At 41.0% G+C, this 25,912-nt stretch overlaps 1 protein-coding gene across 5 annotated transcripts in view; it reads right to left on the bottom strand.

The window, feature by feature from the left end:
• Positions 1 to 25,912, bottom strand: part of GRB10 (growth factor receptor bound protein 10) — a 196,909-nt gene that overhangs the window by 151,825 nt on the left and 19,172 nt on the right. For 3 of the 5 annotated variants that reach the window (XM_054695876.1, XM_054695874.1, XM_054695873.1), the window contains exon 2: positions 8,700 to 8,823. The exons of 1 other annotated variant lie outside the window; for it this stretch is intronic. The gene's annotated coding sequence lies outside the window, so the exon portion shown is untranslated. Of the gene's footprint in view, positions 1 to 3,720; positions 3,799 to 8,699; positions 8,824 to 25,912 lie in introns of all 5 variants that reach the window. One more of the 5 variants, XM_054695878.1, reaches the window with a different exon arrangement.

A 25,912-nucleotide genomic window follows, 5' to 3' on the forward strand; every position in this document is an offset into this window, starting at 1 on the left:
TCCTAAACCCGGTTCTCTTCTAATCAGAAGAGAGATGAATGGTAGATCCACACCCATGCCCCAAGCCAGATGCCTAAGACCTCAGTGAGAGGATGGAATCCAGGAAGGAGAGAAGAAAAGATGCCACATTCCCACAAGTCTGAAAACAAGTACAGATGCAATAAAGAAAGCAATCTACAGCGGCCATGAGGAAATAGCAAAGACTGGGAAATAACCCATATATCCCACTGGGAGATGGGTAGGCCCACTGTGACTATCCATACAAAAGAATCCTTTTCAGTCATAAAAAGGAGTACACTGGCTACTAACTTGAGCACATATGCATCCCAAAATTAATATTGCCAGGAAAGAAGTGAGACAATAATAATCATCTTGCTGCATAAAACACCCCAGAAAATGCAGACTACAGTGAGACAAACCAGATTGTGAGAAGGTAAGACAGAAGGCCAGCAAAGAGGCGTGAGGAAACTTTTGGGTGGATACCTCATTATTTTGATCATGACAAAGATTTCATAGATATATAAATATGCCAAAACTTACCAAATTGTACATTTTGAATAGTATCTTAATCACACAAGTTAAACTGCTTTTAAAAAAAAAAACAAGAAATAATTACCAGAAGAGATATCAAGAGATTTGGAATGACTGAGAGCAAGCACAGTAGATTCTCATTGTGGTTGCTATGTTCTCGAAATGTACCTTAAACTCTGAATTAGTAGAAACTGGACCTCTGGCCCTAAAGGAAATACAGATGTAGGTTCCTCTGAACTTCCTATTACTTTCATCAGTCAGAATTTTCTGTGTTTTTTGGGCTGGTATTATTCTCATTGGCTAAAACTAAAAGTCTTCCCACTAAGATCCAGTACAAGGTTAGGATGTCCGATCTCACCACTACTATTCAACACAGTATTAGGAGTCCAAGGTAGAGCAATTAGGCAAAAGAAAGCTATAAAAGAAATCCAAAATGGGAAAGAAAACTACTATTTGTAGACGATATGATAATATACATAAAGAACCCTAAAGGCTTGACAGAAAGTCATTAAAACAATAAAACAGGTCAGCAAAGTGACAGGATACAAAGTAAACAAAAATCAATTGCCTTCCTATATGCAAACTGTAAGTTAGAAGAGGAAGAAATTAAGAATGTCACCCCATTTGCAATCACACTAAAAACATTTAATAGCTAGGAATAAACATAACAAAGGAGATGAAGGACCTATACAAAGAAAACTACTGAGTTATCAGAAAAGTCATGATGCATTTTTACATTAAAAAACATAGAAAAAATACAGACTTTACTGACATAACCCAATATAAGACATGGTTAAAAGAAATATAAGATGCAAAGAAATAGCAAGATACTCCCTGCTCATGAACTGGAAGACCAAACATTGTCAAAACGGCCATCTAACCCAAAGCAATTTACAGATTCAGTGCAATTCCAATAAAAATCTCAATGGCATTCTTCAAAGAAATAGAAAAATATTACTGAAATTTGCACAGACATTTTGTGATCCCTATTAGCCAAAGCTCTCCTAACTAAAAAAGGGGGGAAATGGTGGTATTACACTTCCAGACTTGAAACCACACTATAAAGTCATAGCAATTAAAACAGCATGTTATTGGAACAAAAACAGAGACCAATCGAATAGAATTGAGAGTTCAGAAATAAAGCCACACCACATTTATGGACAACTGATCTACAACAAGGAAAGCCTCTTCAATGAGCGGTATTGAGAAAACTGGACTGTCATATGCAAAAGAATGAAAGTAGAGCATTATTTCATACCATACACAAAATGGATTAAAAAAAATTGGATGTAAGACCTGAAACTATAAAATACACCAAAAAAAAAAAAAAATAAGCAAAATACTCCACAGGATAACTTTAAAAATGTCTTCGCAGGGCCTCTCCTGGTGGCGCAGAGGCTGAGCACTGGGCTGTAAAGCTGCCCACAGCCTCTGCAGCGCTGGTTCGATCCCTGACCGCTGGCGAGGGTCCCACATGGCGTGACAGACCTCTCCTGCCGTGCCCACTGCTCCCCTCAGCAGTGTATTTCTTCATCAGCCTGCCTATTCTGTTCCCCGCTCTGGTGAATTCTCTCACCCTCCCGTGCTTCTGACTATACCCAGTGCTTGTATAAATAAATAAATCTTTAAAAAAATTTTTTTTCGCAGATTGTTCCTTGGATCAAATACAACAAAGAAGAATATAAACAACTGGGACTATCTAACTAAAACATTTCTGTACAGCAAAAGCAGGAGTAACCGAAACAGAGATGCCCTATTGAATTCGAGAAAATATTTATACATCATATATCTGACAAGACTGTTATCAAAAAGTCGCAAAGAGCTCATACAACTCAACAAAAACAAAACAACCCAATCAAAAAATTGACAGAGCAGCTAAATTGTCACCTCTCCAAAGACATGCAAATGACCAACAGACATATGAAAAAATGTCCAGCATCACTAATCATCAGGGAAATGCAAAACAAAACCACAAGGAGATGCTACTTCACACCAGTGAGAATGGTGTGAATTCAAAAACAAAAACACTAATTGCTGGTGAGGGTGTGAAGAAACAGGAGTCCTCTTATACTGTTGGAGGGAATGGACTGGTCTAGCCAATATGGAAGGTCAATTTGGTGGTTCCTCTAAAGACTAAGACTGAATCTGTCACATAACCCAACAATTCTAGGTATCCACTCAAAGAACACAAAAAAAAAATTTTTTTAAAGATTTATTTATTTATTTACACAAGCACTGGGTACAGTCAGAAGCACGGGAGGGTGAGAGAATTCACAAGAGCCAGAGCGGGGAACAGAAGAGGCAGGCTGACGAAGAAATACACTGCTCAGGGGAGCAGCGGGCGCCGGCAGGAGTGGTCCATAGCGCCATGTGGGACCCTCTCTGGGGATTGAACCTGCGCTGCAGAGGCTGCAGGCAGCTTTGCAGACCAGTGCTCAACCGCTGCGCCAGCAGGGGAGGCCCAGAACACAAAAATTTTAAAGGAAACCTACATCCCAATGTTTACTGCAGCACTATTCACAATAGTCAATCTATGAAAACTTAAGTGTCCCCCAACAGACGAGTGGATCAAGAACACGTGGTATAGATACACAATGAAGTACTACTCAAAATTAAAAAGATAAACTCATGCCATTTGTAGCAACATGGATGGAGCTGGAAAGAACTATGCTAAGCAAAATAAGCCAGAAGGGGAAAGGTAAATACCAGATGTTGTCACTTACATGAGTAATATAGAGAAACCAAACCAAGGTCAGAAAACAATAAATTTTACAACCAACCCTGGAAAGCTGACTATAGATCTGAGGCATCCAGGAAGGGTAAGGAGTAAATGGGGAAGAGTAACAACCATGAGGGGCGGGGGAGAACACAAGGGACTATGGTGGAGGGCTATGGGTACGTTCTGAGGTGAGAGACATATAGTGTCCACACCCATAGGAAAAATTCCGTGCTGTCAAAATAAATAAATAAATAAAAGTAACAAGGATGCAAAACAATGACACTTCATTAAAAAATTGTTTTTTAATCTAAAAATATAAATTATTTCACATGTTTCTGTTTAAAAACTCTTACTTCGTGCTCGCTTCGGCAGCACATATACTAAAAACTCTTACTTAATATTGGTTGTTGATTCATTAACACTGAAATCCAGGTTAACAGCACTGTAAGTCATGTCCCAGCGAAGCTTACCTAACACATGCAGTTTCTCTGTAAGACATAGTAAGCCTTCTTGTATATGCTTTGGGGCTATTCAAACAGCAAAATCACCTACAAAAAGCATGAAAATGTGAAAAACACTGGCCCAAACAGACAGCAAAAAGGACACGTATTTACATTTCAAGAGCTGAAACAAAAAGGAAGAGCATCACCTTATTCAGCCTCATCTGGGAACATACTCATCATAAACTCAAATTTTCTACCATTCAATTCATGTCCATAAAGGACCACAAAAAATGTCACAGGTATTGATTTGGGGATTACAAATAAATTTTTTGAAAGTAGATATTTTCAAAATATGGGATCAGCATATAATGAGGATAAGCTGTATCCTAACTTCTTTGTGCCTTGGTGTACTCATCTTTGATGTAAGTAGAGATTATATCTATTTAGAGAGCTGATGCGAAGATTAAATGAGTCAAACCACTGACAACAAGAATCACAAAAGCACTGCAGACATTTGAATACAATACACAGTAGCTTTTGTCTTTGCCACTTGTATTTTTATCATCTGATCTCTGTACCCCCTCTTTCCATACAGCATGCTCTTTCTGCATTGTTTCTACTTCCCTGCAGCCTGCCCCACCATCTGTGGGTATAAAACCAGGCATCACCCCACCACATTCCGTGACACTAGGGGCATCATCACAGCAAGGCTGTGCCTGGGCTCAGGCTGCTGATTAGATTCTTACAACTTATCTTAAATAACATGCGAACTACATTTTTTTTAAAGATTTATTATATATAGAAGAACTAGGGTATAAGCCAGAGATGAGGGGGGTGAGAGGATTCACCAGAGACAGACTGAGATGCAAAACAGGCAGATCAACTAAAATGCACTGCTGAGGAGAAGAGCGGGTGAGACAGGAGAGGTCTGCTTTGCAATGTGGGTTAGCTCCCTGGCTAGGGAATGAACTCTGGCCTTAGCAGTGACAGCACTGAGATTTAACTTCTACGCAACCAGGGAGACTCAACTAATTACATTTGCCTACAGAGCACTTTGGGATCAGGGAGAAGCTGAACTTGTACCCCAACTGACTGCAACAAGGCACTCCATTCCATATGAACCCTTAGCTGCATCTCACTCGGAAATGATCTGCTAAGAAGATTAAGCAGGATTCAGTCCCATAACATAAACCAAAGATGTCTAGAAAAAATCACCTGTTATGTCAAAAAGGGCACTCACAACATGAATCATTATCGACTTGGGTCAAAATTATCTGACAAGAAGGCTAGCGCAGAATCATAAAATTGCTTTGAGAATCATCAAAACTCTTTTCAAGAATTACTCTTTTAAGGGTTTTTTTTTAAATTTGTTTTATTTATTTTGTATAGAAGAACCAGGGTGTAGGCCAGAGGCACAGTGGTTGAGAGATTTCACTGGAGAGAGAGGGGAGCAAAACAGGCAGATCTACTGAAATACATTTGCTGAGGAGAGCAGTGAACGAGACAGGAGAGGTCTGCTGTGCCATGTAGGTTAGCTCCCTGGTGGGGATGGAACTCAGGCTGTAAAAGTGGTAAGCGCTGAGACTTAACCTAGGCCACCAGGGAGGCCCTCATCTAAAATCTTGAAACAATGAGGGCTTAAGAACTGCATCTCTAAGTGACTCACAGAAGGGTGATTATTTTTTTTTTTGTTCTACCTTAGATGAGTGATTTTCAGATTCTTCACATTAATGCATAATGTGCTAAGACCAAACATAGTGAAAAATGCAATCAGACATTTACTGAGATCCTGCCATATGTAAGGAATCTCACCAGCAACTCAGGGACAAAATGGTGAGAAAGAGAAGTACATGTGACATCACCATAGCGGGGCATGCTGGGTTAAGTTCCCAAAATGTGGCAAAAGTAAAGCAATATGGCACTCTACAGAAGAATGCAGAAAGTCTACCAAAAGAATGTGAGGATGCATTTAGTATTGAGTAGACAGCAGAGACACAGTGAATAGGAGGAAATGACGGAGGGAAGTAAGCAGAAGGGGAGGGATTAAATAGAAGAATCAGGGGAGTGTCCTGTTATATAAACTAAAGAGAGGATGCTGAGGAAGAAAAGAAAATATAGCACCAAAGCATATAAAAATGTCTTAAAAGCCTGTCCCTGGCAAGCTGACCTTGAGGATTGAAATGGTTGCATGCACAATTGTAGTGTTCCAACCTGGGAGAAAGGAAGGTAGAACTCATACCATTCTTAGAATCTGAGATACATGGATTTCAACTTCTGTAACTGGAAAAGAACAGCTAGTCAAATGCAATTGAGCAGAGATGTGGGTTCCACCCTTAGCAAAGCTCTTTCTGGCTAAGTTAAAAAAAAACTGTAAGGGTAACAACTGATTGTATCTCAAGGGTAAGCAGGTCAACGAGAGGTGCCCTCCTGCTGAAAATAAAAGTCCAACCAGACCACACAACTTGGAAGCAAGCAGGTCTCTTGTGGCGACAGGTGAAAAGTGTACCACCAAGGGCTGAGCACATAGAGGGGCTGCTGTAGTGGGTACAAGGTTGGAGTTGCAATGCTCTATCCCAAGTCAACCCCTATAATAAGTGCCTGCTAGGAACTTGCAGTGAGTAAAACAAAAGGAATGTAAGACTAAGCCACTAAGGGTTTCAATCAATACATTATATAACATATTTGAGTTCGCAGAATCCAACTTTGGGTCAAACTTACTCTCTTTCAAACAGGGGCTTATCAAAGATGCCAAAAGCCCCACCAGTGCCCAATGATGTCAGCACAGCCTTGGGGAGGATGCACACTGGGACTGACAGGGAAAGGTATTCACAGGAGCCCAGACCTGCGTGCTGGGCATCTTCCTCCAGCACGCACACCTATCTGATGTTTTTGACACGATACTGTCCACACTAAGCAAAAAAGTAGAGGCAAGATAAAGCACCTTACGACCAGGCACTTGTGCTCTGGTCTCAAACACTGAAGGGGTGGGCTATAATCAGCCATGAAGAGTTTACTTTTGGGCCTCCCTGATGGCACAAGGGGTTAAGTACCACACTATGGAGCAATACACAGCCTCTGCAGCATGAGTTTGATCCCCGGCCGGCCAGCGAGCAACCCACATGGCGAGGCAGACCTCTCCTGTGTATTTCAGCAGTGTATTTCAGTCAGTCTGCCTGTTCTGTTCCCCACTCTGTCTCTGGTGAATCCTCTCATGTCCCCCACCCCGCATCTCTGGCCTGTACCCCAGCTCTTGCATGCACAAATAAATCTTAAAAAATAAAATTATAAAAAGAAAAGAATTTATTTTCACTATTACTCCTTCTCTTATGAGACTTTTCTCAGTTTCTGTGAAAAGTCAACATTTTCTTACCTTCCTTCATCTCAGCTGTGAGAAAGAGTATAAAGTGCCCTGTGTGCCAAAAAAACAATCTGTCCTGACTGCAGGGTCTGTGCCCCTGGAGGGTGATGAGAGGCTGAGGTGGCTACTGTTCAAAGGGAAGTGAGCATTGCTGAGCAGGACTAGAGCAACAGTAGGAGAAGCTGCAGGTACTCCTAATTCTGAGTGGGAACAATCTCTCTAGAAAGGGCAACAGACTCCAAGAGAAAAAAAAAACAACTTTAATATTAACTATCTACAAAGAAGCCCCCAAACTTCCACATGTACACTATTTGAATTTAAAACAGGATATCTAAACTGTTATTCAGCATCTAAATAAGGCTGACTCCTGGGAAACATGTGCTAAACGAACTTAATTAAAACAAAGATGAGAATCTATCTGCTGTACTTTTAGATGGTTAAAGAAAAGCTATGAGAGTTAAAGATAATGCAAGGAGAAAGAAAAGAAAGACAGAAAAGGAGGCAGCAAGATGGGAGAGCCTAGTACCTACATTATAAAGATGGGGTATTCCAAACCTTGAGTCCATTTGACCCATTAGCCTGGGTGCCTGTTCTACTAGAGGTAAATTCAAATATTTCCATGCTAAAGTCCTAACCCCCAGGACCTCAGCACATGAGTACTTGGAGAGATGGTATTTAAAGAGATAGGAAGTTACAATGAGGTATTAGGGCAGGCCCTAATCCATACAACTGGTGTCATTTTAAGAAGAGAAGATGGGAACACAGACACACAGAATTATCTGAGGACACAGGAAAAGGAAGGCCAACCAGACACCATGGAGAGAAGCCTCAGAAGTAACATCCCTGCTGACACCTTGATCTCAGGCTTCTGTTCTCTAGAACTATGAGGAAATCCATGTTTGCTATTCTAGTCGCCCATTCTGTGCTGCTTTGGTATATAGCCAAAGGGACCTAAACACTCTCCAAGACCCATCACCCTCCCTAGGGGCAATGGCTCCTGAAGGCACATGTACTGGAACAACATGCGGGCCTTATGTCTCCAGATAGCCTGGTAAGAGTCCCACACTAAGGGTCAACTAGAATGAGAGAAGGTCCATCTCTAGCCAGGTTCACTTTAGATGAAACGCTAAATGGAGGAAGAAACAACACCTGCCCTGGACCTTTGTTACCTATTTGCACCCCAATCTCAGTGCTACCATGAAGAGACTGACACACACATTAGAAAGCAAAGCCCAAGTTAAGACCCACCACCCCAACTCTGTTTTGGCCCATCTCCCAAAATAATAGCTGCCAATTTTTGAGGCTTACTATGCTATTCTCAGAGTAACTCAGGAGGCTGGCAATGTCACCACAATTTACAGAAAACAAAGGGGGATAGTCCACATGTAGAGTGGTATGCAGAACCCAGATTAAGGCCAGCCTCAGTCTTTGTCCCTACATACCTCAAGTCAATGAGTAAAGAATGAGGAAGAAATGTGGACTCCAGAGCAGGTGGGATTCCATGCACAAACACAGGCATAAAGGCTCTATTGTTATGCCTCTGTTTGCAATGGCAAGCATGTATTAACCTTACCTTAATCAGTACTTAACAGATGAGTCTCCTGCCTGAGAAGACACTACCTACTGGTGAAAACCCAACAGACCTTACCTGCAAGGGGCTTGCTCAGGCAGCCAGATGGTTTGACCAGGAGAACCAAGATGAAAACAGGTCGCTGATCAAGGGGCTGCAGGTCCCCACTCCAGCTCAGCATTCTCAGTGCCCAACTCCCAAGCTGAAAAATTGAAGAAGCCATCACTAAACTCACTGAACGTATACAAACATGAACTATGCTCTACAGCCAGTACTAAAAATTTTAAAACAGACATACAAAAATCTTTTGCAAGGAGGTAATTTAGAAGTTTTTAAAGAAAAGATAAAAAGTCTAGTTTTCTAGTTGTGAGGTCAACTGACTACAAGGACAAATGTCCACAGAGAACAGAGGAGCAAAGAGAAGTCACCTGGGTTCCCAGTTCACAGCCTGTAAGTCTCCTCCATCATGAAAGCAAGTGGCCCAAGGCAGGTAAGGGGCACGAAAGCTCAGACCTTCCCTCTGGCAAAGCCAAGATTACCAATAATGTATGCTTTGATACACAAAGTCCACAGCTTCCTCCATTTCACACCAAGTACCAGCCTATGGTCAGAGGCACTGTTCCCCTGGGCACAGAACATGGAGCAAGTGTGCTCCACAGGAGGTGGACAGAGGCAGGCTGGCCTGGAGTTTGAATCCTGGTTATTTCCTTTGATTTGGTTATCCGACTCACTTTTTAAAGGAAGGTTCAAGGCTAAATAGAGTTGAAAGCGGAGACTAGGACAAAGTCTTATTCTGCTAAGTTAACTTTTTAGTAAACTCCCTGTGTTTCCTGGCCCTAACTCCTTTGAGGTACAGGAGTAGAAACGTCCACCTCCCTGAGAATTTTAACATATCTCATGGTGATGCCACAGAACCCTTACGTGTCTGCATGAAACACTTACAGAGACTTCTTATGGAGAATGTCACAGAGCAAGGGTTAATCCCTGAGGGTCTGAATCACTGTTGATGGCCTGCGTGTTCAGCTACCTGCCCCAAGGGTATTCTTGCACAGAGAACAGATCCTTCAATGAAGTTCTCATACACAAACTTTTCTTGATGATTCATCAGTGAAATAAAATCTCTTATCTGACATGGAAGCGGTCATAAACCTTAAACTCAGAAAACCATTGCAGAAGGTCTGGCTATACCCACTGGCAAGGAACTGGCTATCTCCTGACACCACCCTGCTGACCGTACACTGTCTGGGCAGTCCCTGAACTCACTGAGCCTCAGATTCCCCTGCTCCATATGGCTATGAAAACAGTATCTCCCTCAAGGGCTTTGATGAGTATTAAAGAGCTGATGCATTGAAGTTTTAGGGCCCAACATATAGTAACTGTGAAAACATACTAGCTGTCATTAACTATGACAGACCCAACAATTCTACCAGATGCCAAATACATTAACCATCTCCAAAATGTAAAACCTTCGACTGTTTAGAGGACATGCTTATCTTTTCAGGGTCAAAAGGGGAGTTACGTGACATATATAAACATTAATATTCTGAACCCTATTTAAGTGAGGTTGAGAGTGTCCACATAGGCTTAAATCAGCAAGCTCTTTGCTTCTCCCATAAGACATGACACTATTAACACTATCCCCTGCAGCAGAACTGAGCAGGGAGGAGGTTCCAGGGTTATTGAGAGGGTTGTCAGTCTAGGACCTAGGGAAGTGCACACAGGTATCACCATGAACACACTCTCCAATCTGCCCTCCCTCCTGTTGTTTTGTTTCCAAATAAACCCTATTTGTTGTCAGAATAAGTGATTGTTTTTGTTAGAGGTTAACATATTTGACTGGCCAATCTAACCATACCTGTACATGCATTTATAGGTGCATTTATTAAGGGTACCTGCTTCTACCCTCTCAAGAAGATTGTGTCTGAAAAGTATCATACTGATTATGTTGAGTGGAACAGCTCTGAATTCTAAGAACTAAGTTGACCGCAAGTTTAAAAAAAAAAAGGTGAATAGCCAAACAAGTATGAGGGTCTTTGAAATGACAATGAGCCAGTAGATAGGAAACAGACTTGGGGTCATCATAATAATAGCATATACACACAGATCACTTTAGTCCTTTTATTCTGTGAGGTTTCACCTCTCTTCCAGAGAACCTAACCTGCTAGATTCTGACTCAAATGTGTCAGGACTGCTTCCAAATGCACCTTTCATGCACATGACTTCAAATTTACAACACACTCTTGGGAGGTTTGCTTTTTATAATGGGCACAATAAACCGACCTAGAATTAGAAAAAAAAATGACAATTTAATCACTATAAACCATTTTGTCTACTGTTTTAAAAAACATATACTGAGGGGCCTCCCTGGTGGAGCAAGGGGTTAATACACAACCTATGAAGCAATCCACAGCCTCTGCAGCACAAGTTTGATTTCCAGCCAGCCAGGGAACAACCCACATGGTGCAACAGACCTCTCCTGCCTCATCTGCTGTTCCCCTCAGTAGTGTACTTCAGTCAATCTTACTGTTCTGTTTCCCACTCTGTCTCTGGTGAATCCGCTCAGCCTCCACACCTCTGGCCTATACCGCAGCTCTTGTACGCATAAATAAATCTTTTAAAAAAATACTGAATTTCTAGTCAATAAAAGAAAGATAATTTGATAAAGTGGAAAGTTATTCAGATGCAGTATCTCCTCAATAGCCTCAGTCAGCAATCTGTTGACTTGGGAATGGGTGCTGAGAATAAACATCTAGTTGTTTACAATGACCCATCTAGAACCCACAGCCAGTGCTACCCACACCCTGAAACACAGACCAACTGGCTCCATGTGCCAGTCCCATAACAACATGGCACCCACCTACAGGCACCCACCGAATAAGTGGAGCCCTCCCAGCACTACCATCCATCAGTCCAGGTGGCGCTCTTCCTGTAGCTTTGTTGTCAGACATGACATGAACTTGCAATCTTAAGAAATGTATGAACCTGGGCAAAAAATATACAGTATCTTCACTTATTTTCAAAATATTTCAGAAACAAAGGGCCTCTGATTAGTATCTCTGATATTTTCCAAAAATTCCTGAGCTAACAAAGTTTTCCTTCTGTCTTTCTTTCTCACACTAAATATTTAGAGTAATAGCAGTGACTATTTATACACTCAGCAAGTCCCAACTTTCATTACAATGACATTCAGTCTGTCTAGCCAGACAGCTCTGGAAAGAAACTTCTAAAAGAAGCTTGGACCTTCTCAAAGGGATACTGAATATTTTATTTATTTATTTGTTTGTTTGTTTATTTATTGTTTTTTATTCATTTTTAATGTTATTTTCTTTTTACATTATTGATCATTTTTAAACAATATTTGCTTCCCCTCACCCCCTCAGGTTTAATTCCCATAGAATTTCCTTCCCCAAGGCACCGGTGCGCCATCACCACAGTCTCCTGTTCTCTTTCCTCCCTCCCTATGATCCCTCTCCCTCCTCCTCCCCTGTAGTATGTCTCTGATTTATAATTATCTGGTTTTCCTTTGTTGTGTTTTGTACTGTTATTATAGCTTTTCACACTGATGTCTTATTTGGTTCCCTTATATTCCTGTTATAAGTGAAACCATCTGATATTTTTCTTTTTCCTTCTGGCTTATTTCACTGAGCATAATTCCTTCTAGCTCCATCCACATTGCTGCGAATGGCATGAGGTTATCCTTCTTGATTGCTCAATAATATTCCATTTTGTACATATACCACATCTTTTTGAGCCAGTGTTCTATTTTGGGCATTTGGGTTGTTTCCAAGTTTTACCTATTGTAAATAGTGCTGTAACAAACATAGGGGTAGAGGTGTTCTTTTGAATCAATGTTTTTGTGTCCTTTGGATAGATCCCTGGGAGTGGACTTGCCAGGTCATATGGTAGTTTCATTTTTATTAGACTGAGGAACCTCCAGATAGCTTTCCATAGTGATTAGACCAGTTTGCGCTCCCACCAGCAATATGGGAGAGTTTTTCACCACATCCTCACCAACATTTGTTATTGCTTGTTTTTTTGATATGTGCCATTCTTATTGGTGTAAGGTGGTATCTCAGTGTGCTTTTGATTTGCATTTCCCTGATTACAAAGGATGTTAAACATTTTTTCATATGCCTGTTGGCCATTTGAATTTCCTCTTTGGAGAAACATCTTTTAAGTTCTGCCCATTTCTTGACTGGATTGTTTGTCTTGTTTTTGTTGAGCCTTCTGAGTTCTTTGTATATCTTGTGATCAGTCCCATATCAGCTGGATGGAGTGCAAAGATTTCTTCCCAATCAGGGGGGCGTCTCTCTGTTTTGGTTAATGTCTCTTTGGCTGTACAGAAGCTTTTCAGTTTGATGTAATCCCAGGTGTTTATCGTTGCCTTCACTATCACTGCTTTGGGTGATGAGTCTTTAAAGATGTTTCTGAGATGTATGTCTTGAAGTGTTTTACCTGTATTTTCTTCTATATATTTTATGGTTTCAGGTCTTATGTCCAGTTCTTTTATCCATTTTGAGTTTATTTTGGTGCACGGTGAAAGTTAGTGGTCCAGTTTCATTTTTTTGCATGTAGAGGTCCAGTTTTCCCAGCACCATTTATCGAACAAACTGTCCGTGTTCCATTGCATATTCATTGCTCCTTTGTTGAAGATTAGTTGTCCATATAAATGTGGCTTTATTTCTGGGCTCTCTATTTGATTTCATTAGTCTGTGTGTCTGTTTTGTTCCAATATCAAACTGTTTTAATTATTATGGTTTTGTAGGATAGCTTGAAGTTTGGAAGTGTGATACCTCCTTTCTCCTTTGTTTTCATCAGTAGGGCTTTGGCTATTCATGGTTTTTTGTGGTTCCAGTATTTGTGGTTCAGTATTTGTTCTTTTTCTTTGAAGAATGTCACTGAGATTTTTATTGGAATAGTAGTGAATCTGTATATAGCTTTTGGGAGGATGGCCATTTTAATAATGTTAATTCTTCCAATCCATGCGCAGGGGATGTCTTTCCATTTCTTTATATCTGCTTCAATTTATTTTAACAGTGTTTTATAATTTTCTTTGTATACGTCTTCTCACCTCTTTTGTTAGGTTTATTCCAAAGTATTTGATTTTTTTTTGTTTCAATTATAAAGGGATGGTTTTCTTGATTTCTACTGATTTTTGTGTATTGATTTTGTATCCTGTTGATTTTTTTGTATTCTACTGATTTTTGTGTGTTGATTTTGTATCAACACACTTCACTGAACTGGTTGATTATTTTGAGTAGTTTTTCTGTGGAGTTTTTAGGGTTCTCTATGTATATTACCATATCGTCTGCAAATAATGAGTCTTACTTCTTCTTTCCCTATTTGGATTCCTTGGATGTCTTTCTCTTATTTTATTGCCCTGGCTAGGACCTCCAGTATTATATTGAAGAGCAGTGGTGAGAGAGGACATCCTTGTCTTGTTCCTGGTCTTAAAGAAAAGGCCTTCAGCTTTTTGCCATTGAGAATAATGTTGGCAGTGGGTTTGTCGTATATGGCTTTTATCATGTTAAGGTATGTTCCTTCTCTCCCAAGAATTTCAAGGGCCTTCATCATAAATGGATGTTCGACTTTGTCAAATGCTTTCTCAGCATCTATTGATATGATCATATGGTTTTTATTTTTCTTTTTGTTGATTACACTGACCGATTTTCGTACGTTGAATCATTCTTGTGCCCCTGGGATGAATCCCATTTGATCATGGTGTACTATCCCTTTTATGCATTGTTGGAGTCTGTTGGCAAGTATTTTGTTGAGGATTTTTGCATCAGTGTTCATTAGGGAGATTGGCCTGTAATTTTCTTTTTTTGTGCTGTCTTTGTTGGGTTTTGGTATTAGTGTAATGTTGGCTTTTGTAGAGTGTACTTGGTAGTAGTCCTTCTTTTTCAATCTTTTCAAAGAGTTTGTGTAGGATAGGCACTAATTCACTGCTGGACCTTTGGCAGAATTCATTTGTGATGCCATCTGGGCCTGGACTTTTGTTTTAGGGGAGTGCTTTGATTACTCGCTCAATTTCGCTGCTTGTAATTGGTCTGTTTAGTTGTTCTATTTCTTCTTTGTCCAGCTTTGGATGATTGTATCGGTCTAGAAATTTGTCCATCTCTTCTAGGTTGTTGAATTTGTTTGCATATAAGTGTTCATAGTAATCTCTGATTATTCTTTTGATTTCCACTGAATCTGTTATGATTTCTCCTTTCATTTATGATCCTATTTATATGTGTTTTCTCCCATTTTTTTCTTTGTGAGCCTGGCTAAAGGTTTGTCTATTTTGTTTATTTTTTCAAGGAACCAACTTTTGGTTTCATTGATCTTTTGGATTTTTTTTTAATTTCTATTTCATTAATTTCTGCTTTGATTTTTATTATGTCCTTCCCTGTACTGGCTTTAGGGGTTTTTGTGTTCTTTTTCTAGCTCTTTGAGATGTGCAATAGGTTGTTTCTTTGAGTTCTTTCCTGTTTCTTGATGTGAGCCTGTATTGCTATATATTTTCCTCTTATTACTCCTTTTACTGCATCCCATACATTCTGGAAAGTGGTGTCTTCCTTGTGGTTCAACTCAAAGTATTTTTTAATTTCTTCTTTGATCTCCTCATTAGTCCAATGGTCTTCCAGTAGTGTGGATTTCAATCTCCATGAAGTGGGAGGGTTCCTTGTTTTCTTTTCATGATTTATTTCTCATTTGATGATCGGAGGAGATAGCTGAAATGATTTTGATCTTCATGTATCTGTTGATGTTAGCCTAGTGGCCCAGTATGTGATCGATTCTAGAGAATGATCCATGTGCACTTGAGAAAAATGTGTACTAGGATTTTTTGGGGTGCAGTGTCCTATAGATATCTGTTAAGTCCATGAGTTCTATGTCTTTATTTAGGTAGCTAGTGTCTTTATTTTTTGTCTCGTTGATCTGTCCATTGGTGAGAGTGGGGTGTTGAAGTCTCCCACTATATATTTTCTCTAATATCTGTTTTCAGAGCTGATAATAATTGTCTAATATATTTTGGTGCCCCTTCATTTGGTGCATATATATTGATGAGTGCTATATCTTCCTGATGTATTGTCCCCTTGATCATCATGTAGTGTCCGTCCATGTCTCTTTTTACCTTTTTTAATTTGAAGTCTATTTTATTTGATATAAATATGGCTGTTCCTGCCTTCTTTTCTGTCCATTTGCTTGTAGGATTGTTTTCCAACCTTTTACTTTCAGTCTATGTTTATCTTTTGTGGTTAAATGTGTTTCCTGGAGACAGCAGAAGGTTGGATTTTGTTTTTTAATCCAGCCTGCTACTCTGTGTCTTTTTATTGATGAGTTTAATCCATTTACATTTAGAGTTAATATCGATATGCTGGCATCTGTATTTGCCATTTTGTTTGTCCTTTTTGGTGATTTTATTCCTTGCTTGCTTTATTCTGTTGTTCTTGTTTATTCCTCTGTTGGTTTTGGCTTTAGGACTTTTTGCAGAATTTTTTGGAGCAGGGGTTTAGTTGTGATGAATTTCTGGAGTTTGTTTGTCTGAGAAGGTCCATATTTTTTCTTCATTGAGGAAGGAGAGCTTTGCAGAGTAAAGTATTCTTGGTTGGCATTTGCTGTGTTGAAGTTTGCTGAATATGTTACTCCATTCTCTTCTTGCCTGTAATGTTTCTTAGGAGAAGTCAGAAGTTAACCTGATTTGTTTTCCCTTCTAAGTTATCTCTTTCTTCCCCCTTGCCAGTTTCATCATTTTTTCCTTCTCTTGGACTCTTGCAAGCTTTACTATTATGTGTCTTGCTGCAGAGTTCTTCTCGCTTCTTGTATGTCTATTATTTGTCTCCTTTTTCATGCTTGGGAAGTTTTCTTCAATTATCTCCTTGAATAATTTCTCAGTTCCTTTGTCTCTCTCCTCACCTCCCGGAATGCCTATAACTCTTATATTTCCTCTCTTCATGGAGTCTGATAATTGTTTAATAGTATCCTCATGCTTCTTCATTTGCACATCTTTCTCCTTTTCTCTTTCGGCTCTTTTTATTTCTATCTTCAATAGTACTGATCCGTTCTTCCATTTCATCGATTCTGTTTTCATTGCTTTTCCCAGAGTTCTTTATCTCCTCTAGTAATCTTTCAATCTCCGGAGTTTCTTTTCTTTCCTTTCTTAGGGTCTCAATTTTGTTCTTTATTTCAGTGATTGTCTCAAATCATTTTTTTCTTTTCATTTTCTTTCTGCTTTTTAATCATGATGATCATTAATTCTCTATCTGATAGGCTAAGAAGTTCTTCCATGTCATTGTTGAGCTCTGGTAACTGTATTTCTTTTTATGGTGTGTCCTCCTGAGGGCTTGCTTCATTATTTTTATTTTTTCTTCTCCCTGTTGGTTGCTTTCTAATTAGTTCTATGTGTTGGGATGTTGTGCCACTCCTGCTGGCGGGCATCTCTTCGGAGTGCTCCTTTAGAGGTGTCAAAAACTGTTTACCAGACCGAGTCCAGCACTGTTATGCCAAAACTCCACCAGGGTGTTGATGCTGTGTTGCTGGGCACTGTCCCTTACAGTTCCCTCCCTCTGTATTTACTGGGTTCCAACAGGGAATCAGTTATATGGTGAATCTGTTCTGTTCACTAGGTGGCGCAAGAGACCCGTACTTGCTGACCTGTGCTTTTTCCCAGTGGTTCTCTGAAAAATGGGGGAGGGGGGAAAGGGGACCACCTCAACACCAGGTCTCTTATTCAAGCTGGGTGCTGTGTCTGCCCCGTATTCACCTGGTGCTATGCCTGCAGCTGTATGGATCCCGTGCCCTGAATTCTGTGCTCTAGGTCTCAGTTTCAAGGCTTTCAGCTCCAAAACACTGGCTGTCACCCTGTGCAGTGCCTGCTGCTATGGTGCATCCCACAACCCAGATCCTGTGCCTGGCTCAGTTCCAGAATAGGGTCTTGCTCCATGCCTTATTTCCCCTCTTACCCCCCTTTGCATGGCCCACTCTCTCTCAGAGCCTGAGGGTGTTTTGGGGATGACAGGTTTCCAACTATCAGGATGTTTGTGATTTTGTTCTGGTTGCTAGGTGGCGCCAGAGTTCTTTCCTAGTGTCCTTCTAGAACTGTGTTGTTTTTTTTTTCCTGTGGCTAACCAGGGAACAGAGTGGGAGTTGTGTGGAGCGCCTCAACAGCATGGAGGTGCTGTGTCTGCTCTGTGCCCCACTGTCGTGGGGATCCCATGCCCCAAATTGTGTGCCCCAGGTCTCAGTTCCAAAACCCTCAGATACAGGAATTGGACAGTAGTTCAGTTCAATGTCCGCAGAAATGGCTCCTTTTGCACCCCACTCCCATGCCGTGTGCCTGGTTTCTGATTACTCAGTGAGGGACATTCACCTCAGTGATGGCTCCCACTCGTCTCCCCAAAAATCTAGGTCGCAGGCGCAGGGACCTGGGCAGCTGCGATCCATGTATGCTTTTCGAGTGAGCACTGCTTTTCAGCACAAGCTTACTGTCTGGCCTTGGGCTATTTGTAGGTCTCGCCAAGGAGTCCTTATTTTCCCCTAATGGCACCCAGAGCCTTTCGCTCACCTCTGTGGCGATTCCGCAGGGTTCTCCACAGTTCCCATTCGCGGGATGTGGTGCCTGCAGTAGTTCCTTTCAACTCACAGTCCCGCTTGATCTGTAGTTTGTTCTCGTTTTTGTTGTTGTTGGTTTTTCTTTCTGTTGGTCTGAGTGTGCTGACTTTGTGGGTGGGGGAGGGTAGCAGGGTTCTGAGCTTTCCTCTCTTCTTTTCCTCTTTTATGGCAACTTTCCTCTTTGGGCAGTTTGCCAGAGTCGCCCCGTTTATCTTCCATGTCCCAGTTCTCGCAGGGACCTGCCACTTTTCCTCCCTATTAACTTTTTCTTAATGAGAGGACTTACTCGCAGCTTTTCCCCACCATCATGTTGATCTCTCAGTACTGAATATTTTTAATAAAAAAACGAAATCCAATATTGTATTGATACCAGAATTCACTATTTTTTCAGAGGATGACAGCACGTATGATGACAAATTGAGAAATATGTGCATGACGTGCAAATTAAGTACTGTTAAATTTAAAAAGCAATTAGAAAATTTCAGAATGCCTTGCCAGAACCTGTGACAATTAGAGCTAAAATCACACTTCACATCACTTTGATCAGACACACCCCCAGACAGAATCCACTATGCCATAGTTATTTTTCTGGTAGAGATGATGGAAGGTGAGGAAATGGGCAGAAGAAGGCAAAACCCAGAAACATTCCCACCTGGATGCCAACATCATACCCTCTAACCACAACAGTGAAAAACCATGCAACAACAGTTCAACAGTGACATTCCGACCCAAGTTCAGAAAGGTCACTTGGCCCCTTATCTGGGGATTGACAGAGATGGTGCTGTGCCCAGGACAGGACACTCAAGTCCCAGAAAGAGCTTTCCAACTGGTTGCCATAAAGAAAGAGACGAAACTTAACCAAGACTTTTAAAAGGCCCAGAACCCACCTGTTTCTCAATTTCAAGGTACAAATGAATCATGATCCTGACATTCCTTACCCTAGGGCTTCCAAGAGGCACACATGCACAGAGATGGGTTTTCCAAAGAAAGCATGCCAAGGTCTAAACAGACTGGAAATTCAAGGAGAGGAGGGGACAGCCCAATGGAAAGAGGGCAAACACGTGAAATTGATCCGAAGGCATCAGAGCAATGAGGGACAGAATGAACACAGACACAGCAACTAGAAACCAGACGGAAAACACCCCGTTCACCACAGCAGATACACATATACACATCCTTTCATTCTTTCTTGAGAACAGGTCCATATAAACTATAGACTGTCACCACACAGTAGAGATATAAAAGACCTGGATGGATGATAACAGGCAAAGTTCCTAAGAAGATTAAACATTACAAAGATTTTGAGTTTCTGAAAAGTGATTAATTGGAAAATTAAAATTAATTTTGTAAATGCAATTCGGCACCAACTCAAAATCATTAAAACTGACAAAATAAATGACAGACTATCAATCATAAAGAGAATTAAGGGAGAATTACTCATCACATAGTAAAATATAAAGCTAGATTACTTAAAAAAGGTGTGGTATTGATGCTATGTACATCAGAAACAGCTAAGTTTACAAACAGGAATATCAGTAATTTCATTGTAGCTCCATGTGCTACACAAATAATCCTAATCTGAAAGCACATATGGATCATGAAGCCTCCTCGGCCTGGCACACAGGACTCGCAGGACTTGAATCCCAGGGCTTCATGCCTAACTGTCTCCAGGTGATGCCACTCAGGATGAAGGTGACAACCCTGATGACTACAGTGAGGGCAATGACACAATGACCAACTAGGAACTTCCTTTCATATTTCAGACATCTTAATAAATGTCCTATAACCTTTCAGGAAGGGATGTTTGATAATTAAATGCAGGGAGTAAATGTGTTCAAGTCAATAACAAGGCATGTAAAAATTAATGGCTCTTAATTAAGAATAAATATAATCAATCCTTTAAGAGTGAATTATTACCCATTTTCTAAATGAAGAAGCCAAGACTGGGAAAGAACAAGTCCTGCCATTGTCACACAGCCATTAATAAGAAGAAAATAATTGATATTTGAATCCACCGTACCTACTTTTTTTTATTTTGTTGATAAAATGTCCTTTGTTCAATAAGAAAAAAGAATGGAAAACCTCTGCATTTATTTGGAAGGCTTCTCTTCATTTTCATTTGTTCCATCACATTTCTTTTTTTTTTTTTTTTTTTTTTTTTTATAGAGGCATGTTTTATTTATTTATTTTGTTTGTTTGCTTGTTTTTGTTGTTTATACATGCACTGGGTACAGTCAGAAGCGCGGGAAGGTGAGAGAATTCACCAGAGCCAGAGCGGGGAGCAGAGCAGGCAGAAGGACCGAAGCACACTGCTGAGGGGAGCAGCGGGCGGCAGGAGAGGTCTGCGCGCCATGTGGGATCCTCCGCCGGTGACCGGGGAGCAGCCGGGATCGAACCGGCGCCGCAGAGGCCGCGGGCAGCTTCGCAACCCAGCGCTCAACCGCTGCACCACCGGGGAGGCCCCCATCACATTTCTTGAAGCATGTTTTATTATTTTCTTTCAGAGAAAAAAAAAAATAGCCAAAAGCCTAAAATTCAAAACATAAAGGAGAGCAAGGGGGGTAAATCCCCTGCTTGCCAGTAAAGATTCTTGTGATGAGTTAAAAAAAAAAAGGAGCCCACTAAACCTGATAAAAGGCTTCTCTCAGAAAATGCTGGGCACACCCAGGCTTCTATAAAAAAAAAAAAAAAAAAAAAAAAGGCATCTTCCAGCAGGCAAGTGATACACAGAGTGAAGATGCACCAAAACCTTCTTCATTAAATCAGAGTCAGGAAGTTCAGATTATAATATTAACCACCAATACTCTAGGCAAAACAGTGGAGAACAGAAATGAAGTATGCTGAGTAGAACAAATAAAAATTTAGGGATGAAATGCAATACCACCAACTGAAAATTGTTAGAACTGACATCAGCATTTAATTAGGTCATGATCCCAGAGTAACCCACAAGTGTCAGCCTCTCTTCACATTAGCACCAAGAAAGACAGTAAGTCTAATGTTAAGTGGGCTTATTCACAGAAGCAACACATATAGTCTCCTTAAGAAATACATACAAGGTCTTTGGGTAGAAAGGAAAAACTTTCGGTGAGGAACCTGAAAGAAGACAGAAACGAAGAAACATCACTTTCTGGCAGGAAGCTTCCATGTTGCCAGAATGTCATGCTCCCCAGTTATTGGGTGAGAGCAGTAAGATATATCCCAGAGGATGCCCAGCCTCCCAGGGACTCACTGACTGATCTGCAAGCAAGTGAAACAAAGGAGTCAGTAGGAATATAATAAGAAGACGGATAGAGAAGAATAACAGAAGAATGAAAATTTATATCCAAGATATCTAAGCTTACTGAGATAGAGTAAATCTTCATCCCTGGAGATTAATGACTTAATATTTACAAAACATGCCATGAGAAAACATTGAAAAATAATGTCACAAAGTCTGGATAAAGGTTTTCTTCCTATGATTCTAACCCTGGAAGTCATGAGGAAAACCATCTACACAGAATAAAATGTCAAACAAAAAGCCTCAGGAGAAAAAAAAAGAGCAATACCACACAAAAATCTGCAATTAATGAGTACCTTAGAATAAGCAGCCTAATATAAAAACAGAGAGAGAGCAGAAGCAAACAATTCACAAAACATACACATGAAATGTTGGACTTTGCCAGGGAGATACACATTATAACTGCAGCAAATAAACTCCGGTTTTTGATCCATCAGACAGTTGAAAATTAAAAGAATTCTCTGAAGAGGAAATGCAAATGGCCAACAGGCATATGAAAAAATGTTCAACATCACTTGTAATCAGGGAAATGCAAATCAAAACTACCATGAGATACCATCTCACACCAGTGAGAATGGCACATAAAAAAACTAGCAACAACAAATGTTGGTGAGGATGTGGAGAAAAAGGAACTCTCCTGCACTGCTTGTGGGAGTGCAAACTGGTCCAACCACTATGGAGAGCTGTGTGGAGATTTCTGGACCTACTAAACATAGAGCTTCCATATGATCCAGCAATTCCACTCCTAGGTATTTACCCAAAGGACACAGAAACATCAATTCCAAAGAGCACCTGCACCCCTATGTTGATAGCAGCACTGTTTACAATAGCTAAGCTTTGGAAACAACCCAAATGCCCAAAAATAGATGACTGGATCAAGAAGATGGGGTACATATACACCATGGAATATTACTCAGCATTCAAAAAAGATAAACACATGCCATTTGCAGCAACATGGATGGCGCTGGAAGGGATCATGCTCAGCGAAATAAGCCAGAAAGAAAAAGAAAAATACCGGATGGTCTCACTCATTCCAGGAATCTAGAAAACTTAAGTAAGGGACCAGGAAAATGAATAAGAAAGTGAAAATTAAAATCAACAAAAAACTATGAACCAGAGACACTCTATGAGGGGTGGGGGGGCGGGGAGGGGAGGGATTGGGGTCAAAATAAGGGGGTTGCCGTTGTATGGGGAATATAAAAATAAAATTTATTAAAAAAAAAAAAGAAAATTAAAAGAATTGGAAGGACCTGGGAACTGAGGATGGCCTGGTAGGTCCTTTCCTAATCCCATCTCAGTCCTTGTCCTACAGGAGCCTGGATGTGGCCAGCATTCGCTCCTTCTACCTTCCTGGACTTGGGCAAGCCAACTGAGTGAACACAGAAACCCGTGTACTCTTTGAAGGTCTGGTGCCTTAATTATGCAGGGAGGTTGTCAGGCACTTATCAATTTCGTGTATTAGGATTCAAAGTAAGAACCGTCAAGTGTTCTGGGGAAAGTGTTCTGTTTTCCAAAAATGCAGACCTAGGGCCTCCCTGGTGGTGCAAGGGGTTAAGACTCAGCCACTGCTACTGACTTGCCCACTCCTGGCTTGCCCAATGCTCCCCACAGCAGTGTATTTCGTCGATCTGCCTGTTCTGTTCCCCACTCTGTCTATGGTGAATCCTCTCACCCCCGACACCTTTGGCCTCTACTCCAGTTCTTATATGCTAAAAAAAAAAAATGCAGACCTAGCAGTCACATCACAAATACTCTCAGCTCTGCCACCCTCATACCAGCTCAGCATTAGCTATTGCCCTTTAAACTAAGCCACGTAAACAACCTCCAGTGTTACAAATAATCTGAAAAAGCCAATGTGGGAAGCTAAATACCAGAGAATGCAGTCAATTCTAGTTTTACCTGGATCTAGTAAGTTGTGTAAATATGGAAAGATCTGCACTTACACTCTTGCAATCCCCAAAAGAGTCTCAATTCAGAATTGATTACTCTGAAGGAGGAGAATATTTGTTCTATGCCCTAGAAAAGGCTTCTGCTTTGAAGATGGGAACAATTCTAATGCTCTCATGAACTCAGGAATCAGACAGTTGAGTGACTTGTTTCACCTTCCTTCATAATCCCTTCTTTACATATTCAGCCAGCCTTTCATTGATTCACTCAATATTTACTGGGTGTTCACTCTGTTCTCTATATGGTTCCTAACCTGTTTTGTTTGTTTTTCAGCACAATGCTGCAAGAGGCCCAGAATATGGACAAATCTTGGTCAGGACGCTATAATGAGAATACAGAAAGAGAAACAGCTTGTGGCAGCAGGACCAATCATCTTTTATCAATTCTGCAAGTACTGCATTCACATGTTGAAACATTCTATGAACTTGTCCTCAGATAGCTAGATGTTGTCCTCAGCTGTTAATAATCATGGGGGGATAAAAGAGGGGCAACTCTAAAGAACTGCCAGCTTCTTTAGGAATCCTAGCTATTCACACATCTCTGACCAAAAAGTTGTTCCTCCACCCACCTGGCGCAAGCTTGCCTATAGGACTAGAAACCAAAGCAAGTTAGTCAGATGAGCAGAAAGCCACGCCAGGGGTCAGTGGGGCAACTAGTGTCCCAAGCAAGTCACTCAGAAGCTCACTCTATGCTAGGTGAGTGCACCTCTAAATATTCACTGTTCCTCATTGGAATGGTATCTTGAATATGAGGTTGATATTTCACTGCAAAGCTAATTCAGTTCAACCATCAAAAGCCTAACAGCATTTCATTATTTTACTTCTCCTCCTCCGTGCAACTAAGCTATTACCACAGTCACAATCTTATTAGAATTCTATTGCCTTCCACACCTGGGATGGCGAATGCACAGCAAACATCAGTGCCATCACACCACACAGGGAAGCAATGCTCACTCTGAGACCTGAGAAGAAATCCATCTTTCATTTTGACCAAAATTTACCTGCTTTTGTGTCTGAAACAGCTTCTCTTTGCAAATACAGAGCACATATTCCTCACTTCCCATGTTATCCTGTTGTGCAACCATCCCAGGCCAGGCAGGTTCATGGTTGATTCAGGCAAACAGGAAAAGAATCTTGGAGCCTTAGGTATTTCTGACATGCCTTTAATGCTGAAGCAGGGGACCTGATACACAGGTAGACCAGCAGGCAGGGAGGCAGGCAGGTAGCAACTGAGCCTCTGACTTAGTGATCTCTGTGATCTCCTATTTCTCAGCTCTGGTGTCCATAATTACAGGGACACATGACCCATGCTCATGCTCTTAAACTTTTTGCAGTAACAAATTATCATGTGTGGGTAAGGAAACCTGGGAGGAAAACAAAGCCACAGGTGGCAATCCGAGGTGAAAAAGAGCCTGAGTTACTCTATGTTCCTTACACCTCCCCCATCTTTGCTTGCTGGTTCACAGTAACTCACCATGGATGTGCTTGGTGCTTCACTTATGCAGTAACATAAAAAACATTTGTTTTTTGTCACAGGTTTTTGACACACAGCTCCTAAAACCCTGGTAAGGTCCTGAGTAGTCTTTTGTATGCTAATGAAATCACAGGTAACTGGGGCCCTTGGTAAGAGAGCATGACATATGTTTGGGCTTTGGAATAGAACTTACAGCCCCATGCCCTAAGCTCCAGGGTGGGGAGAGGAGCTGAAAACTGAATCAATTACCAGTGATCAATGAATTAATCAACTATGCCTACATAATGAAACCCCATAAAAACCCAGAAAGGACAGGGTTCAGAGAGCTTCCAGGTTGATAAATGCTTTGGGGTCCTACAAGGATGAAAAAGGCCCCATACCTTGTTTTATGCATCTCTTCCTTCTGGCTGTTCCTGGTTGCATTCTTTTTTTCTTTTCTTTTTTTTTTTTTTTTTAAGCTTTATTTATTTATTTATTTATACAAGCACTGGGTATAGTCAGAAGCGCGGGAGGGTGAGAGAATTCACCAGAGCCAGAGCGGGGAGCAGAACAGGCAGAAGGACCGAAGTACACTGCTGAGGGGAGCAGCAGGCGGCAGGAGAGGTCTGCGTGCCATGTGGGACCCTCCTCCGGTGGCCGGGGAGCAGCCGGGGATCGAACTGGCGCTGCAGAGGATACGGGCAGCTTCGCAAGCCAGCGCTCAACCGCTGCACCACCGGGGAGGCCCCCTGGTTGTATTTTTTATAATAAGTTGGCAAACATAATTAAAGTGCTTTCTGAATTCTAGCAAATTATCAAACCAGAGAAAGGGCTTTTAAGAACCTTCAATTTATGCCATCGGTCAGAAGTATGTCTGGCATCTGAAGTGGGGCAGTATTTCCACCATCTTGGGTCCTTTAAAGTTGTGGGACCTGACATTAAATCCAGTACATAGTGTGAGAATTGTGCTGAACCGAATTGTGGGATAACCACTTAGAGGATCCACCCACACTAGTCTGTC

Source organism: Talpa occidentalis, unplaced genomic scaffold, assembly GCF_014898055.3.
Source record: "Talpa occidentalis isolate TD23 unplaced genomic scaffold, MPIMG_talOcc4v2.1 talOcc4.10, whole genome shotgun sequence".
NCBI lineage: Eukaryota > Metazoa > Chordata > Mammalia > Eulipotyphla > Talpidae > Talpa > Talpa occidentalis.